Here is a 20,365-nt window from a genome sequence, read left to right on the forward strand (position 1 = left end):
AGCCCATCAGCTTATGAAAATGAACCACCAAACCTACAAGTTATGACATCTTTGATTGACCAAGTCACCCAATCACATCCATTTTTCAGTCAAAATTGGAGACATTTATCTAAACAATTTCACTTACCTTGAAACTAGCTAAACAAATTATCCTGAAATGCCCAGATTGCCAGCTCTCAGGCACATCCCCTCCTTCAACAGGTGTTAACCCTAGAATTCTAGAAAATAATCAATTATGAAAAACAGATGTTATACTCATTACTGAATTAGGAAAACTAAGATATGTAGATGTATCTGTTAAAACCAACACTCAATCTAATTAGTACACTTCCCCTTTCTGAAGATTCTACCAGATATATCATTGAACATCTTTTAAGTTTTGCACTTATGAGGTGACCCACAAAAATTAAAACTGACAATGGTCCAGCTTATGTGAGTTCACAATTTCTACAATTTTTGTCACATGTGGAACATCTGATATTCCACAGGCATTCCATATAACCATCAAATACAGACCATAGTTAGAAGTGTCCACTTCACTCTTAAAAATGTGGCTAAATAACTAAAGAAGGCAAGTATGAGTAAGGACCCTTCAACACTAGCAGCACAAGCCTGATTTACTCTTAATTTTTAAAATACAAACAATAATTCATGGTGTGGTCCAAAGAAATTGCTAAGATGGGGAAGAGGATATGCTTTACTTCACACTCCCTCATGTCCTCTTTGGATTCCAGCACAATGCATCAAACAATACCATGGAGGGTCTGGGACCTAAGCTGGTACCAGAGATGCAAAAATTGAGCCTACACGCCCCACATTCCTGGATTATGTGGTTTGCTCAGATGACTCAGCTACCATACACTCCAGATAATTTGTTTCCTTTTTATTCGCTCACTTGCCTGCTACCTGTATCTGCCAAACTCTATTGAGCCTATCTTCTAAATCTGCCTTTTTCTTCTTCCCTGTTACACAGACAAACATCCCTTTGCCAGCTTCTAACAATGTTATTGCTTGGCTAAAAAGAATTAACATACCCCCAGTGGGGTTTCTTAGCAATGACACTCATAGAACTATGGTACCAGAACGTTTCATGATTGGAAAAGAATGTTGCTATTTTACTCAGGATTGTCTTATGTTATTTACTAATTCTAGGTTGCAAAGTTGGATTAAGAACAATTACTAACTTGCCAGACTGATTTCTTGCTGCCAACGTATGCCCCCTTTAGTAATCAGAGCCTGGTGCAGAAAACAAAAACAGGGAAGATGTTAAGAGTTCAATCAGGACAGTGAAACAAGTTGTAAAATACTAGGGAATAGTCACAGAATTTTTGGAAGGCTGGGGTGTTGGTATCATCTCAGTAGAACGTTTGGCTTAAGGCAGCCTAATACTTTTTACCCAAGTTGATAGCAGAAAAAATGAATAACTAGAGAACAGAAGAGAGCTTATCTAAATAACTTGTTTACTCACGTGGTTTTAAAACTAAACTTTAATCATTCACAAGAAGAACGGCTCTCTCAGTGTTGGGGTGACAAGGTTAATTTATCTTTAGTGGTGTTGACCCAAAGTTTTGTTATGTAATGGGTGCTGAAGAAATGCTGGCAGGGCCAGTTGGTCAGGATGGCTGCTACAAATCATTTGGTCAGTTTCCTGGCCCCCTAGTCCATGCTTTCACTGAATATCAGTGTCTGAGAACATTATTCACCTGTCATGCAGCTGGGTTTGCACAATGGACACTAAAGTTTGCGTAGGACAGTAATCATAAACTGCTGTCTCAGTTGTTATGTTTCTACCAATATAATTTAGATATATGTTACTTCTTGAAAATTGCCACACAACTACTTTAGAAGTTTATTTTTAGGCTTTCAGTCATAGGTACCCTCAAGACACTTTATATTCTACTCCTGTTTTCTAAGTGCCTTAGTCATGCCTCTTTGTCTTTCTTCCTGGAGTTCCTGGGTTCTGAAATTAGACAAAGTATAAATGGTAAATACACTACAATACCTGAGGTAATAATTTTAGAAAAAGAATCGGGTGTTTTTAACTCAACAGACCAAAACTGCTACACAACTATTATACTACTGGGGAGCAGAAAGAAAGATCCAGAATTCCTTAATATAGTTTATGAACTGATCTAGTTACAGTGCATTGAAACTAACAGAATCAGAGGGTTGTGCCATGTCATTTGGGAAGTGGGAGAGATTCAAAAGGAAAGTGGTTTCCCATAGAAAATAATTAACACTTAAACAATGGTTTCAGGTGGTAAGTGGCCAAAATCTATTCTGGGATAAAAGAAAGATTATACAAGTTTTAAGATAACAAAAGCATATTTATGTACTTGATTGTTTATACTGCTCTTTCTAACTATGAAATTTAAATAATTAACATATAAATATTTAAAAGATAATATTTGTTTTGTCATTTAATAATCTATCAGTTGTTGCCAGGTGTGGCTGCCCATACCAAGAATCCCAGCTTTTCAGAAAGCTGAATTAGGAGAATCACTTGAGCCCACGAGTTTGAGATCAGACTTGACAATGTAGCAAGGCCATGTATATTAAAACAAGCAAACATAAAATAGCAAAAAAGAAACCCTTAAAACAACAACAAACAACAAGCAAAAAACAAACGAAAACTATGGATTCTTTAAAAAGTACCAAAAAAGAGGGAAAATAGATAAGTGGATCAATCTGGCCTTCCAAATAATTAAGAATAAAATGGTCTGTATGGTGAAACATCAGATCAACCATAGCACCATTCCCAACCCACAGAGGTGGGTTCATAGGTGCTGATACCCAGCCATGATGAGAAGTGCTACAAACTACTGAGCAGTCTAAGAAGTCAAAAGCTGTAGGTATTATCTCCCTCCACTGGTAAATTGGAAAGCCATGGAGAAGTGAAAATGACATTTATTTAGTTTATATGCTGAGAGAGAGAAACCAGAGGTGGGGAAAAAAAAAAAAGAGGTAGAGAAGTTTTGAACTCTCTGCACAAATATGTATTTTTTCCCTCTCTTGATCAGTTAACATTTTTATTATTACTACAAAGAAAAGTAGGTTGGCAGACACTTAAAATCAAACAAAGCAAACTTCTACAAGTGAAAAAACAACATTAAAGAAGATGGAGACAAAATAATGAATGAAGATTCCTGGAGTATCTGCATGTGTTAACTAACAGCACATTCTAAATGGAAAAGAGGGCTTATTACACAAACTGTAGACAAGTGAGCTTGCCTCTCAGTTCCAGGTAAGAGCTGAAGGATAAATCATTTCTCAATACTTAGAAAAAGTGAATAACACATAAGAAATATCATCAGCCAGTGCAAGTGAAGCCAGACCACCATATTTCCTTTTTTGAGCACACGTCTGGTGAAAGCTGCAGGTCAAAATGTTTGGAATTCAGTTACTATACATAGACAGGCAATGCTATCAGACCTGAAGGAATGAAGTTAATTACATGACCTATGATCTGTTCATGTATTAATTCCCATCCCAGATTTTTTGTCTGCTCTTACTGTAATTTGATGATAGTATTTTATTATGATTTTCATCCTAACATTTAATATTTCAAAAGCAAATCCCTAGTGTTTGTTCCTCTTAACTTGTATTTTCTAAAGCTATGTGATATCACCTTTATAAACAAGAACTGTATTTGAAAATAAATATTATAATATTTAGACATATACTTAGTAATTTCTCAATCTAGTGAAACCTAAACTGAAGTAAATAAATATAATTATTTCTCAATTCTAAAACACAAAGTACAGACATTGAGGATAACTACTCACATTCAAGAGATTTTAAATTAGGCAGATGCAGTGGCTCACACCTGTAATTCCAGCAATTTGAGAGGCCAAGGCAGTCAGATCACTCAAAATCAGGGGTCTGAGACAAGACCGTCCAACATGGTGAAACTATATCACTAAAAAAATAAATAAACAAATTAAATAAAATAAAATAAATAAATAAAAATTTAGCCGGTCATGCTGAAAAGCATCTGTAACCTCAGGAGGCTAAGGCAGGATAATCATTTGAACGTGAGTGGTGGAGGTTGCAGTGAGCTGAGATCTTGCCACTGCACTCAAGCCTGAGTGACAAAGTGAAACTTCATCTGAAAAAGAAAAAGAAAAAGAAAGAAAGAAAGAAAGAAAGAAAGAAAGAAAGAAAGAAAGAAAGAAAGAAAGAAAGAAAGAAAGAAAGAAAGGAAGAAAGGAAGGAAGGAAGGAAGGAAGGAAGGAAAGAAGAAAGAAAGAAAGAAAGAAAGAAAGAAAGAAAGAAAGAAAGAAAGAAAGAAAGAATTTCAGCCTTGATTTGGAGTCTTTTCAGCCTTGTTGAAAAGCAAGGTTTCAACCTTATTCACCTAAATATTCTACTGCATTAATATTGATAGCCCAATTATTATTATTTATTTATTTATTTATTTATTTATTTATTTATTTATTTTTTGAGACAGAGTTTCGCTCTTGTTTCCCACGCTGGAGTGCAATGGCGCGATCTCGGCTCACCGCAACCTCGCCTCCCGGGTTCAGGCAATTCTCCTGCCTCAGCCTCCTGAGTAGCTGGGATTACAGGCACATGCCACCACGCCCAGCTAATTTTTGTATTTTTAGTAGAGATGGGGTTTCACTATGTTGACCAGGACGGTCTCGATCTCTTGACCTCGTGATCCACCCACCTCGGCCTCCCAAAGTGCTGGGATTACAGGCTTGAGCCACCGCGCCCGGCCACCCCAATTATTATTAAACTGAACTTTGAAGCATTCCTAAAATCTCATGTCATTTATGATACCAAGTGCTTTAACATCACTCAGTCTCTTTTCTAAATAATTATAAAAATAATTAGACATTGCTATGCTCTGTTGCCCAGGCTGGAGTGCACTGGTGTAATCTTGGCTCACTGCATCTTCTGCCTCCTTGGCTCAAAGAATCTTAATACTTAACTCAGCCTCCAAGTAGCTGAAACTACAGGCACACACCACCAAGTTCAGCTAATTTTTTGTATTACTTCTAGACATGAACTTTTGCCATTCTGCTCAGACTGGTCTTGAACATCTGGGTTTCAATGACATGCCTACCTGGGCCCCTCAAAGTGCTGGAACTAGAGGCATGTGCCAGAGGCCTTGCCCCTTACATAAAATTTGTTAACTTCTTCAGGATTAATAATTACAGAAAATGTGTGTTCAGTACTAAACCTTCAAAAGAATAAAAATCTCCACCATTTTTAGGAATGGTGCTGTCTTAATGTTTTAGTTTGTGGGTCATTTTGACTCAGAGTTAGCAAACTCATATGAGCTTTTAAATAAATGGGCCATCCTTCTATTTGTCTTCCACAGAGCAAGAATTTACTAAATGCTCTGTCACATTCCAAGCAGCATACTGAGAACTAGATATAAAGGTAGACAGATAGAGTCTTTACCTTTAAAGACCTCAAAATGCAGTCAGGGAGAAACAATCCCAATAAAATATGATAATTTCATAAGTGAGGTAAATACAAATTTCATGCAGAAATGAAGTCTAAATGAGTCACTCAGTGGAAGTCAGGGAGAGCATATTGGGGTGACATCCAAGGTGGATCTTGAAAGACAGTATGGTTTTATCAGGGAGAGAGAGGAATTGTGATTCCAGGTGATGAAATATAAGCATGGTGCTTTATATGAGGATGACAATCTTTTTCAAAGCCTTCATATACTTACAGTCAAACAGAAATCTAGTCAGTCATCTACCTTGAGGATGAAGGCATTAGTCTAAAAACAATCCAATCATTTCAAAGATCTGTGCTTCCAACATTCAATTTTAGAACTGATGTAAGCCCAATTCCAAGAATGCTACACAAAATTGTAGACGGGGTTGCACTTACCATTAAACGATTAGGTATTACTGAGAATACTCAAGGAAGACTGGACACTATAGGGGAGGCTTTCTACTTTTAACGTCTGGTAGCAGCAGTTCTGAATGTGTGTTAAAAAATACTGCTATGAATCCATTCATGTCTTAGACACACTCTTGGAATAAGAATATAATTTTCTAAAGAAATAGATCTAATCCCACTTGCTGACATGGATTCTCTGCCACTCCTTATTCTCGTTGACTCTTGTTGAATTACTTTACCATTCCCCAGGTGAAATGGCCACACGGATGACCCTTCTGATCTTAGATACTCTTTTACCTAAGGAACCTTGACCCTTTCTCATTTCCATGACATCATCCAATGGCAACACAGTGCCTTTGGTTTCCAGTTTCCACATGAACCCTCATCCTGCAATTCTGCCCTTTTGGGCAATTCTTATTCTTTCGCCTGTTAGGATCTCCAGATCTAGTCCTTCATCACTGAGGCTGCCACACAACCCTCACTTTCCCCCTAACTTGGCAGCCCCCTTTCTTCTCCTTCACTTCCTTTCACAACCCAAGAGAGATCCAGAATTTTCAATTAAAGAGGCTGCCTTTATAAATTCAAATTAATTAGGCTCTGCAGAACTCCACACTTTAAATGTCTTCATCTTTCCACCCTCACAGAAAATATCAGAGGGAAAGACACTTACAGTTTCTCCCCAGAGCTGGGATAGAAAGCTCATTTACAAGCATATGGTTTGGTATCTCAATTCCAGGCTCCCCCAACCACAGATAAACTCTCAATATAGGTTATCACTTCTATCTGCCTTAATGATTTATTCTTACCTTACTCACATGAGCTACTCTACACCTCCAAGTTGCCCCTAAAATGCATCATCTAACCCTCTTAACTTGAGAAGATAAGGCTTATTTAGGGTTTGTTTCCCATAGCTTCAATGTATGGTTTAACTCTGCAATTCCTGCCTTTCCATTGATCTAAGAGAAAGCAAATCTGTGTATCCTTTTCAAGGTCCCTTCTTCTTTCCATTTGATCCTTTGATCCTGGTTCCTATTGCTCTTTTGCAGCCTTCTTTTATTCATTGTACCACTTCATTTCTGGATCTTGAGCCAACATATTAATAACTGCAGAAAATAGCCACACAGTAAAATAGGTGTATAGCACCTCGTGGTGCTTATTAATTCTCTCAAGTTGGCTCTTTTCTTGAAGAATAAAGGCTGTAGATTTTACATGACAAGATGTCTCAGAATTTTTTTGGAATGCAGCTGGTTTATTCTCATACTTGCTTTTTGCTTCCATTTTAATTTTTGCTATCTCAGCATCTTAAAATTGATCACAAAAATAAAAATGTCAAATATTATACTATATGAACAATAACAAATTCTCTTTTCATAGCTAGACTTAACATTAATTCTGTGTTTAAATACATTTAAATAAGTCTCACCCTTGATATGCTGAAAATAAGCATCTTCAAACTGATTGTCAATAAGCTGAAGCTTCTCACCTATTAAAATATGACATGTCAAATTAAGATATAGAAGCATGGCCAGGTGTGTAAGAGGCCAGGCTTCTGGTTCAAAAGTAAATATTATACTTATGAGAAATCATAGGGGTTCACAATTTATTTAAGTAGAAACACACACACATACATATGCAAACACATACACAATCAAGATGAATGAACAAATGAATGTACAGATAAAAAGGAAGCAATTGTAATACAAATGCAGCAGTGGTATATAGGTGGTAGGTCTGCAAGTGTTCACTGCAAAATTCTTTCAACTTTTCTATATTGCTGGTTGAAGCTGTTTATTATAGCATGTTGGAGAAAAAGAAAACCAGGGGTACAGTTTTAAGTCAGAATATATTTGGATATCTTCCTATTGTCTGTCTAAGTGCTAAGGCAGAGAGCTCATTATTGTACTTTGTTTAAAACTGACTTCAGATCCAAAACAATACATTTTAAAGAATCAAATGTCAATCGATGGGAAGATGGCCACCTAAGAACAGCTCAGGACTTCAGCTCCCAGTGAAAGTGCAGAGGGTGAGTGGACGCCGCATTTCCAGATGAATGTTTTTTGCCCACAGACCAGGAAATACCCAGGCAGAGGGGTCACCTGAGCCACTGTTCAGGCCGATGCAGCTGTTTTGGCCCCCACGGGGCTGATTTAGCCCGTGTGGCTGCTTTGACCATGCCCTGTCGTGGCAGTTCTCCATACAAAAGCCACTGGTCTGGGAGCTCTCTTAGCTGGCGATTGGAGCCCTGAGATGGCAGAGTTGCTCATTCATCTGAAATAGTGAGCCAGGCCAGGAGATTCCTACACAAAAAAACCACCAGGAGCCAGTGCAGCTGTTTGAGCCAATTCAGTGAGTTGCAGCACGAGAGATCCCGGCACCTTTTCAACAAGCGACCGGAACACTGGGTTTTTCAACTTAAAAAATGTAAAAAAGACTCTAAATCAGGGAGCCAGGTTATCAGCCTCTGTTTGTCCCACCCCCACACCCTCAACAATATCAAAAACAAACACAGTAATTGGAAACCCTCTGGGTTGAGCCCTTCACAGCAAGCACAGCTGAACCCAGGACTGTCTGGCTCAGTAGGGGACGGACGTCCCCCATTACTGATACTCTCCACCACTACAGAGGCAGGTCACTGTTGCCGAGGCAAGCTGCCATTGCCGAGGCATCCTGCCACAGCAGAGAGAGTCTGCCATAGCAGAGGTGGGGCCACCGTTGCCAAAACAGTTCTAACTATGCACATATAAACAGGACTGAAGGGAAGAGCACAGGGCAGCTGGGTGGAGCCCACAGCAGTTCAGCAAAGCCTCTGCAGGCAGACAGTGGCCAGGGAGGCTGCTAGCTGGGTAGGGCAGACCTGAAAGAAAGAACAATGGCAGCAGCACAACGGAAACTCATAAACCTCTAACTCCCCGGGACAGAGCACCTGGGAACAAAAAGTGGTTTATGAGTTCAGCTGCAGCAGACCTAAACGTACCTGCCCAGCAGCTCTGAATGAACAACGGAACTCACAGCTCAGGACGTAAGCCCCAATAAAAGATAGACTGTCTCCTCAAGTAGCTCCCTGGCCCACATAGATCCAAAGAGTCACCTAATAAAGGAGAGAACAGACTGACATTTGGCGAGCATCCTTCCGGGACAAAGATAGTGGAACAGGAAACTGGTATAAACCCTTACTGTTCTGCAGCTGCTGCAGGTGATCCCCAGGCAAGCAGGGCCTGGAGAGGACCTCAGCACTCCTACAGCAGAGGGGCCAGGCCGTTAGAAGAAAAGCTAAAAAAAAAAAAAAGTAACTTCTGCATCCACGAACTAGAGGCTCACTCAGAGACCCAATCTGAAAGACAGTAACTACAAAGACAATGGGTGGATAAAGCCACAAAAATAGGAAGAAACCAGTGCAAAAAGAATGAAAACTGCCAAAACCAGAACACCTCTCCTCCTAAAAGAGATCACAACTCCTCACCAGCAAGGGAACCAAACCGGATGGAGAAGGAGGATGATGAAATGACAGAATCAGACTTCCAAAGGTGGGTAGTAAGAAACTACAGTGAGCTAAAAGAACATGTTCTAACCCAACGCAAAGAAACTAGGAACCTTGAAAAAATATTGGACGAAATGCTAATGAGAATGGACAACATAGAGAGGAATATAAGTGAATTGATTGAGCTAAAAAACACAACACGAGAACTTCGTGAAGCATGCACAAGCTTCGACAGCCGAACTGACCAAGCAGAAGAAAGGATATCAGAGGTCGAAGATCAACTCAATGAAATAAAAAGAGAAGGCAAGAACAGAGGAAAAAAAGCGCAAAAAGGAATGAACAAATTCTTCAAGAAATGTGGGACTATGTGAATAGACCTAATCTACGTTTGATAGGTGTACCTGAATGTGATAAAGAGAATGAATCCAAGCTGGAAAATACTCTTCAGGATATTATACAGGAAAACTTCCCCAACCTAGCAAGGCAGGCCAATATTCAAATACAGGAAATAAACAGATCACCGTAAAGATATTCTTCAAGAAGAGCAACCACGAGACACATAATTGTCAGATTCACCAGGGTTGAAATGAAAAAGAAAATGCGAAGGACAGCCAGAGAGAAAGGCTGGGTTACCCACAAAGGGAAGCCCATTAGACTCACAGCAGATCTCTCAGCAGAAACCGTACAAGCCAGAAGAGATTGGGGTCCAATATTCAACATCCTTAATAAAATAATTTTCAACTCAGAATCTCCTATCCAGCCAAACTAAGCTTCATAAGTGAAGAAAAAATAAAATCCTTTGCGAACAAGCAAGTACTCAGAGATTGCATCACCACCAAAACTGTTTTACAAGAACTCCTGAAAGAGGCTCTACACATATAAAGGAACAACCAGTACCAGCCACTCCAAAAACACACCAGATGGTAAAAGTGCATCAAATCAATCAAGAATCTGCATCAACTAACCAACAAAACCGCCAGCTAGCATCAAAATGACAGTATCAAATTCACACATAACAATACTATCCCTAAATGTCAATGGACTAAATGCCCCAATCAAAAGACACAGACTGGCAAATTGGATAAAAAGCCAAAACCCATCAGTGTGCTGTAACCAGGAAACCCATCTTACATGCAAGGATATACAAAGGCTCAAAATAAAGAGATGGAGGAAGATCCACCAAGCAAATGGAGAGCAAAAAATATCAGGAGTTGCAATTCTCATCTCTGATAAAATAGACTTTAAAGCAACAAAGATCAAAAGAGACAAAGAAGGACATTACATAATGGTAAAAGGATCACTGCAACAAGAAGAGCTAACTATCCTAAATATATATGCACCCAATACAGGAGCACTCAGATACATAAGGCAAGTTCTTAATGACTTACAAAGAGACTTAGACTCCCACACAATAATAGTGGGAGACTTTAACACCCCATTGTCAGTATTAGACAGATCAACCAGACAGAAAATCAACAAGGATATCCAGGACCTGGAACACACAAACCTAATAGACATTTACAGAACTCTCCACCTCAAATCCACAGAATATACATTCTTCTCAGCACCACATCACACCTACTCTAAAATTGACCACATAATTGGCAATAAATCACTCCTCAGCAAATGCAAAAGAACAGAAATCATAACAGTTTCTCAGACCACAGTGCAATCGAGGTAGAACTCAGAATGCAGAAACTAACTCAGAACCACACAGCTTCATGGAAACTGAACAACTTGCTCTTGAATGTTGACTGGATAAACAATGAAATGAAGGCAGAAATAAAGATTTTCGTCGAAACCAACGAGAACGAAGACACAACATACCAGAATCTCTGGGACACATTTAAAGCAGTCTCTAGAGGCAAATATATAGCAATGAGTGCCCACATGAGAAGAAAGGAGAGAACTAAAATTGATAACCTGTCATCGAAATAGAAAGAGCTAGAGGAGCAAAAAAAAAAAAAAAAAAAAAAACCACCTCAAAACATAGCAGAAGACAGGAAATAACTAAGATCAGAGCAGAAATGAAGGTAATAGAGACTCAAAAAACTCTTCAAAAAATCGATAAATCCAGGAAGGAGCTGGTTTTTCAAAAAGATCAACAAAATAGACAGACCACTAGCCAGATTAATAAAAAAGAAAAGAGAAAATAACCAAATTCATGTAACAAAAAACGATAAAGGGGATATCACCAGAGATTCCAAAGAAATCCAAACCATCATCAGAGATTATTACAAACAACTCTATGCACATAAACTAGTAAACCTGGAAGAAATGGATAAATTCCTAGACACCTGCATCCTCCCAAGCTTAAACACAGAAGAAGCCAAAACCCTGAATAGACCAATAACAAGGTCTGAAGTCGAGGGAGCAATTAAGAGCCTACCACCGCCCCCCCCCAAAAAAAAAAAAAAAAAAAAAAAAAAAAAGCCCAGGTCCAGATGGGTTCACAACCGAATTCTACCATACATACAAAGAGGAGGTGGTACCATTCCTTCTGAAAATATTCCAGACAATCCAAAAAGAGGCAATCTTTCCCAAATCATTTTATGAGACAAATATCATCCTGATACCAAAACACAGCAGAGACTCAACAAGAACAAAAATTTCAGGCCAATATCTGTGATGAACATAGAAGCAAAAATGTTCAATAAAATATTGGCAAACCGATTGCAAAAGCATATCAAAAAGTTTATTCCCTATGATCAAGTAGGATTCATACCAGGGATGCAAGCCTGGTTCAACATATGCAAGTCCATAAACGTAATTCAACACATAAACAGAACCAAAGATAAAAACCACATGAATATCTCAATTGATGAAGAGAAGGCCTTTGACGAAATTCAACAGCCCTTTATGCTAAAAACCCTCAATAAACTAGGTATTGATGGAACGTATCTCAAAATAATAAAAGCTATTTATGACAAACCAACAGCCAATATCATACTGAATAGGCAGAAACTGGAAGCATTCCTTTTGAAATCTGGCACTGGACAAAGATGCCCTCTCTCGCCACTCCTTTTCAATATAGTACTAGGAGTTCTCGCCAGAGCAATCAGGCAAGAAAAAGAAATAAAGGGTATTCAAATTGGAAAGAGAAATCAAATTGTCTCTATTTGCAGATGACATGATTGTATATCTAGAGGACTGCATGGTCTCAGCCCAAAATCTCCTGAAACTGATAAACAACTTCAGCAAAGTCTCAGGATACAAAATCAATGTGCAAAAATCACAAGCATTCCTATTCACTGGTAACAGACTTCAAGAGAGCCAAATCAAGAATGAACTGACATTCACAATTGCTACAAAGAGAATAAAATACCTAGTAATACAACTAACAAGGAACGTAAAGGACTTCCTCAAGGGGAACTACAAGCCACTGCTCAATGAAATAAGAGAGGACACACACTGATGGAGAAACATTCCATGTACATAGTTAGGAAGAATCAACGTCGTGAAAATGGCCATACTGCCCAAAGTAATTTACAAATTTAACGCTATTCCCATCAAGCTACCAATCACCTTCTTCACAGATCTGGAAAAAAACACCTTAAACTTCATATGGAAAGAAAAGTGAGCCCACATAGCCAAGTCAATTCTAAGCAAAAAAAACAAAGCAGGAGGCATCACACTACCAGACTTCAAACTATACTACAAGGCTACAGTAATCAAAACAGCATGGTACTGGTACCAAAACAGAGATTAGACCAATGGAACAGAACAGAGGCCTCAGACGACATACAACATATCCAGAACCATCTGATCTTCAACAAACCTGACAAAAACAATCAATGGGGAAAGGATTTTCCCTGTTTAATAAATGGTGTTTAGAAAACTGGCTAGCCATGTGCTGAAAGCAGAAACAGGACCCCTTCCTGACACATTACATCAAAATTAACTAAGATCTAACACCATAACAACCGTAGAAGAAAATCTAGGCAAAACCATTCAGGACATAGGCGTAGGCAAGGACTTCCCGACCAAAACACCAAAAGCAATGGCAACAAAAGCCAAAATAGACAAATGGGACCTAATCAAACTTCACAGCTTCTGCATGACAAAAGAAACAGTCAGTAGAGTGAATTGGCAACCAACAGAATGGGAAAAAATTTTTGCAGTCTACCTATCTGACAAGGGGCTGATATCCAGAATCTACAAAGAACTAATACAGATCTACAAGAAGAAAACAAACAAGCCCATTCAAAAATGGGCGAAGGATATGAACAGACACTTTACAAGAGAAGACATACAGGAGGCCAACAAACATATGAAAAAATGCTCATCATCACTGGTCATTAGAGAAATGCAAATCAAAACCACATTGAGATACCATCTCACACCAGTTAGCATGTTGTTCTTTAAAAAATCTGGAAACAACAGATGCTGGAGAGGATGTGGAGAAATAGGAACACTTTTTCACTGTTTGTGGAAATGTAAATAAATTCAACCATTGTGAAAGACAGTGTGGCAATTCCTCAATGACATAAAAATAGAAATCCCATTTGACCCAGCAATCCATTACTGGGTATATATGCAAAGGATTATAAATCATTCCACTATAAGGACACACGCACACGCACACGAATGTTCATTGCAGCACTGTTTACAGTAGCAAAGACCTGGAACCAACCCAAAAGTTCAACGATGATAGACAGGATAGGGAAAATGTGGCACATATACACCATGGAATATTATGCAGCCATCAAAAACGATGAGTTCACGTCCTTTGTAGGGACATGGAGGAACCTGGAAACCATCCTTCTCAGCAAACTGACACAAGAGCAGAAAATCAAACACCACATGTTCTCACTCATAGGCGGGTGTTGAACAATGAGAACACACGGACACAGGGAGAGGAGCACTACACACTGGGGTCCATTGGGGGAAAATGGGGGAGGGATGGGGGTGGGGAGGAGGGAAGAGATAGCATGTGGAGAAATGACAGATACAGGTGAGGGAACGGAAGGCAGCAAAGCACACTGCCATGTGTGTACCTGTGCAACAGTCTTGCATGTTCTTCACATGTACCCCAAAACCTAAAATTCAGTAAAAAAAAAAAAGAATCAAATGTCATGTAGTTCAACATCTCCACTTTACAAGTAAAGAGCAAATACAAATATAGCTTAATAACTGACTTCATAATAGCATAACCAAAGCTAACATGAGGACTACTGACACTTTCACTAATCCAATGGCTGTAAAACCATGATGGATCAAAATCAACCACACAGCAGAATGCAAATCTGAATGCACAGTGCAATATTTACCATGTATAACAACCAACAAATAAGTACGCATGTAGGAAAAAGACTGACAGAAGTATATCATAATATCAAAAATGTTATTCTGTGCTATGCATGACTTTACACATATTTTCTCATTTACTTTTCTGTATTTTCCAAATGCTGTTAAATACGAGACTCTCCAGCCATGTAGGGTCACTGACACTTGTAAAGTGACCAGTCTGAACTAAGATGTGCTTTAAATGTAAAAAGCACATGAAATTTCAAAGGCTTAGTGCAAAAATATAAATGTGAAATATCTCATCAGTATTTTTATACTCAATACATGTTGAAGTTATAACTTGAATGTATTGGGTTAAGTATATTATTAAAGAAAAATTTATCTATTTCCTCTTACTGTTTCAATATGGCTACTAGAAAACTTGAAGTTATGTGTGTGGCCTACATATTGGATAGCACCACTTGATAAATAACAAGTTACACATTTCTAATGGAAATAAATCTACTTTTATTTAAAGACATAGTCACATAATGCACTTTGTAAATTACAAACATATCTTTACAAGTTACTGTTACTATTAAAGAGTAAAAAAGGATGTGAAATTCATTTAGAACAGCATTTTAAACAGCTGTTTTATATATCTACTCAAAACAAAACTGAAGGACAGTATGGTATTGTAGAACAGCTGTATATTATAAAAATCTCTAGATAATAGATAAGACAATATTGGCTAAGCTATCAGTTCTGATGCAGAATGCTTCCAAATGTATCTTTCTCTGAGGTTCCCAATTTTTTCAAGTATAGAATAAAGTGATTGCCCAATGACTTCTCTAGGTCTTTACAAAACAAATAGTCTATTATCTTTTAACTTGGTGGATGTAAATTTAAGACAATTCATGAGAAAGAATCTCTCAGTTAGCAGAGGTAAAACACAACAAACAAGAGAAAATATGAGCCTTTGAATTCCTGCATGCCTTGATAAATGTAGCACTGGCATTCATGAGGTGAAGAAATGACCTTCAAGATCACTATCTGCCCTCCGTCAGAAAATGATTCCAGAAGAAGTAAAATCCCTTGCTGCTGGCAGATTGCATTTTTCCAATTCAAGGAGACATCACACCATATGGTAAGTCAGCTAACTACCTTGATTCAAAATGAAAACAGCAGAACTGAAATTATGTAAGAAGACTATTGGTTCTTAGAGATTATATGTCAAAGATAAATGTCAAAACTGTCTGAGTTTCCATGTTACAACTCTCTACAGGTTGATGATTTTATTCAAATTCATTTTTGAAAATGCATCAAAAAGCTAAAAAAAAAATCAATGCATACAGTTTTGTTCTAGAGCTTTCAGTCACTGCTCACTGGTTACACAATCTTGGATAGTATCACATAATCATTTTACTCCAACAGTTATTCTTTTTTTCTTTTCTTTTCTTTTCTGTTTTTTCTTGGAGACAGTAAAGGCTAAAGTGCAGTGGTGTCACTATGGCTTTCTTCAGACTTAACCTACTGGCTCAAGCAATTGTCTTACTTCAGTATCCCAAGTACTTGGGAATGGCAAACTGCACCACCAACCAGCACTTGAAGCAGATTTGAATGGTTTCTTTCTTTCTTTTCTTTTTTTTTTTTTTTTTTTAGAGAGACAGGGATTTCCTATGGTTGCCAGGCTGGTATCAAACTCATGGCCTCAAAAAAATCCTCCTGCCTTGGCCTTTCAATATGCCAGGATGACACACATGAACTACTGTGCCTAGACTTGGGTTCTAAGAAGAAATGTAAAGAATGACCTCAAGCATTCTACATAATGTGGAAGAAATTTGATCAAGCAAACTACATAAAAATTAAAAATTTACATGTGGTACAAAAATAAAACAAATAATACACTTCAATTATATGGAGATATAACTGTTGTAAGTATTTAAAAATCATTATCACTAGATTGAGAGAAAAATGGCATTTTTGAAGTATTTTTGTCTCTTTTAAAGTAGCCCCAGTATCATTTCTTGTCTAGCAGAAAAGCCCAGGCTTTTAAAGCAGAAGACACAAACTTTCATATGCAAATGCCAGTCATGAGAAACTGGATCTAACCAAACATGGCAATTTCTAGCCTCTTCTATTTGACCTTGTCCCCACATGTGCCTGGAAACATGGCTTCCCCCACATATTCCCATGTGTGCAGAACATCTGGGAATCTGCATCTGCATATTAAAACTCAAGGGTGAAAGGGCCAGTTTTTTCAAGAGCTTGCATGTCTAGTAAATTAGTCACCAATTGCTCCAGGCTTCTCATGTAACTAGCTGATTTCCACATCACTTCGGGTTTCTTCTATTGTCCTTGAAGAATATTTGAATTTTTAATTTATATTATTTTATTATTTTAGAGACAGGGATTTCCTATGGTTGTCAGGCTTGTCTCAAACTCATGGCCTCAAGCAATCCTCCTGCCTGGGCCTCCCAATATACCAGGATGACACACATGAGTTGCTGTGCCTAAACTTGAGTTCTAAGAAAAAAAAAAAAAAAATGTGAAGAATCACCTTCCCAAGCATAGAATCCCTTTACACCACCATTCTACAGAAAACATTACTTCTTCTTTCTTGTCTTTTCTTTCTTGCCTATTAAACTCTCTACTTTTTAAAACCACTCCACATGTGTCTGTGTCATTTTATCCAATTAGAATGAGACAAGAGACCTTGTGTTCTTGCACTCACCAGAGCCACATCATTTTGTTGTATAGGCTAAAAATTCAAGATACAGCATTTGTCAGAGTGCTGAATATGGGTGCTAGCTTGAAACCTGTTCTATCATTCCACAGCATACTTACCCTCTATATTAATACAAATAAAACAAATTAATGTGCCTACATTAGTCTAGTACATATGTTTAACATTGACTTCTGTACTAAAGATATCAATTTGGGTAGTGTTGGGGTGGACATGGAGAATACCTCCTTAATCAGGAGTTTTGTACTTTGGACTGGGAGACATCCTGGCATAATTTAAAGATCTCTGGAGCAAAATTTATTTTTCAACAGCCCATTTTGGGTGTTTGCAGAGAATTCTTAACTATCCTCTTGTAAATCTCTACCCTATCCATAGCCTCTTACTCCTTCTCTGTGAGAAAAGTGCCAGCATTTTTAGTCTAAAAATAAAGTGTTTTCCTTTTCCCTTGTGGTGTGGTTACTTGTTACTACTTTTCTGATGAGTGCATAGCATTTCTAAGCCAATGTCACTACCTACTTGAAATGGAAATCCTCTATCGGACATATTTTGTTTCTCTTTTCTCAGATCAACACCATAGCTTCATTTTAAAATGTTAGAAAGTAAGCTCTAGGCCTCTTCTGAGATGGAAATTTTCTGTCTCTAGCAAGTAGGAGAAAGATGTTTTCTGTATCCAAAATTTAGTCTTAATATTGTCCCACTGAAAGAAAAACAGCCATTCAGTTTTCATGTTCCTTTAAGAAATCTATTATATCTTGTATTAAGAGAGTATTTAATTAGTTAAGGTAATTTTAAGCCCAGAAGTTAATGGGAACAATTTCTATGGGGAAATGCTTTAGCACTGCCATAATAGCATGATATAAAGTCTCAACTAGCATGAATTCTCCCTTAAAGGTGCTTTGCCCAATTATATAGTTTCCACTCAACACAAAACTTAACTCTGCTTAATTCTCAATTAAGAAGAATTAAAAGGATAACTAATTTCCAAAAGTTTATTGTCTTTGATGTCATGGCTTGGAGGATCATTCCTGCAGTCATGGTTGGCACATTTAAATGGGTGCCTGGATTTCAGAGCAAATAAAATAATTACAGAACTCCTCCTAATATATGTATCTCCATTCTGGCTCACATACAGGAAGGAGGAAGACCATAAGAATCCCTTTATTCTGGCTTCTCTTTCTGATGGGTAACAGAGTGTGTTTAATATGCACACTGCTGGAGAGTTTCTTTTTTTTTCTTTTTTTTTTTTTTTTCTTTTTTTTTAAAGTCTCACTCTGTCACCCAGGGTGAAGTGCAGTGTTTTAACCTTGGATCACGGCAATGTCTGCCTACTTTGTGCAACAGATTCTCCTGTCTCAGCTTCCTGAGTAGCTGGAATCACAGGCATGCTCCCATATATCTAACAAATTTTGGTATTTTTAGTAGAGAGGAGGTTTCACCATGTTGAGGAGTCTTTTACTGAGTTTCTGCCCTTGTGATAGACTTGTCTCATCCTCTCAGAGCTGGGATTACAGGCATAAGCCACTATATTCAACCAAGTGTGTTTTTTTTTAAAGCACATGGTCTACATGAACCCTGAAACATATAGAAAAGCATTTCTTACTTTACTTTGTACAAGGCAATGGCCTTAGTATTAGCCCTCTTCAAGTGTTGCAAAGTAATCCAGCCCATTCAGCAATCATGTCAGACAGTCTCCAAGAAAATAATTTTCAAAAATCAGAAAAGGAAGTTTCAGGGAAACCATCTGAGCGTTCTCTTATTTAAGGTTCTTTCAAGTTCCCTTATTACTGCAGGACCTTAGGCAGACAAAGGAAGATTGATGACAATTATTTGACAATCCTGAGAGGTATATAAATTTTCTGAGATTTAACTCAGGTATTTGACCTCTCGTGAAGAAATGTTATTCTGTTTCAGAGCCAAACCATAACTGCAGCAAAACAGGCAGCTCTGCAAGGAAAAAAAGAAAGAAAATATTTGGAGATGAGCAATGTGTCTTATATAGTAGGCTACACAGGATAAAAGAAAATAGAGAAGGCAAAGAAAAAGGGGAAACATCATTATCAATAGGCAATACGTATTAACTGCTTTCTATTGTGTTTTTCCTACTTTCATGGTTTAAAATGGCTTCAATCTCTTTTATAATCTTCATCCAACCTAGAAAAAAATTTATTTATTTAATCTTTAAAAGGTTGGCTTAGAATTGAGGTGGGAAACAAAACTTGGAAGAGTGATAAGCAGGCAAAAGAATAAAAAAATTTCCTGGGTGGGTTTTTTGTTTCTCTCTCCCTGTGCAAACTTGGAGAAAGTGTCTTGAACTTCTGACCTTGTGAACAGGCCATCTTGGCCTCCCAAGGTCCTGGGATTATAGGCATGAGCCACCCTAACTGGCCAACAGCTGCATTTTATATTCATATTGTTAAGCAATTAGCATTTTATTCTTTCATTCTTGGATTAAGAAAATAATTTTCAAATGCAATAATGTTAGATGATTAAAGTATGAGATATTTGCAATGCATTCTTATTTACTTTTTAATTCTCTTCAATACAATTTAATAGTTTCTATTTTTATTCTACATATCATTAGAATTATTCTCATTGGCAATTACTCATAATTTACATGCCATTAATGCACTTCAACCCCCAAAATCATGTTCCACAGCCCCAGGAGAATGGCAGGCCCCCAGTGGTACAAACTACTTCAGAAAGTTTGTCATGTATACAGCTAGATTCTAGCTGTCTATAAATGGAAAGCCTATCCATAGATACTGTTCAGTTTTAAGAAAAATGCTTACTACTGAATTTGGCAAAGATGCAAGTGTGCATGTGTGTATGTGATCACTTGTAACAATTATAATGTGCTGTGTGGAGAATAAAACATTACAATTACACTAGAGGACTTTGTGCTACTTTCTTCACCCTGGGGAAAAGTTTCCTAGTTGAAGTTACACCATTGCTTTCTAACACAAGACACAAGGGAACCTTATCAGAAGAAATACTAAGAAGGACTGTACTTTGTCAGAAGGTAAATAAAGGCATCTTTTTATTCAGCCATG

The sequence above is a fragment of the Saimiri boliviensis genome, chromosome Y, assembly GCF_048565385.1.
Source record: "Saimiri boliviensis isolate mSaiBol1 chromosome Y, mSaiBol1.pri, whole genome shotgun sequence".
NCBI classification, from domain to species: domain Eukaryota; kingdom Metazoa; phylum Chordata; class Mammalia; order Primates; family Cebidae; genus Saimiri; species Saimiri boliviensis.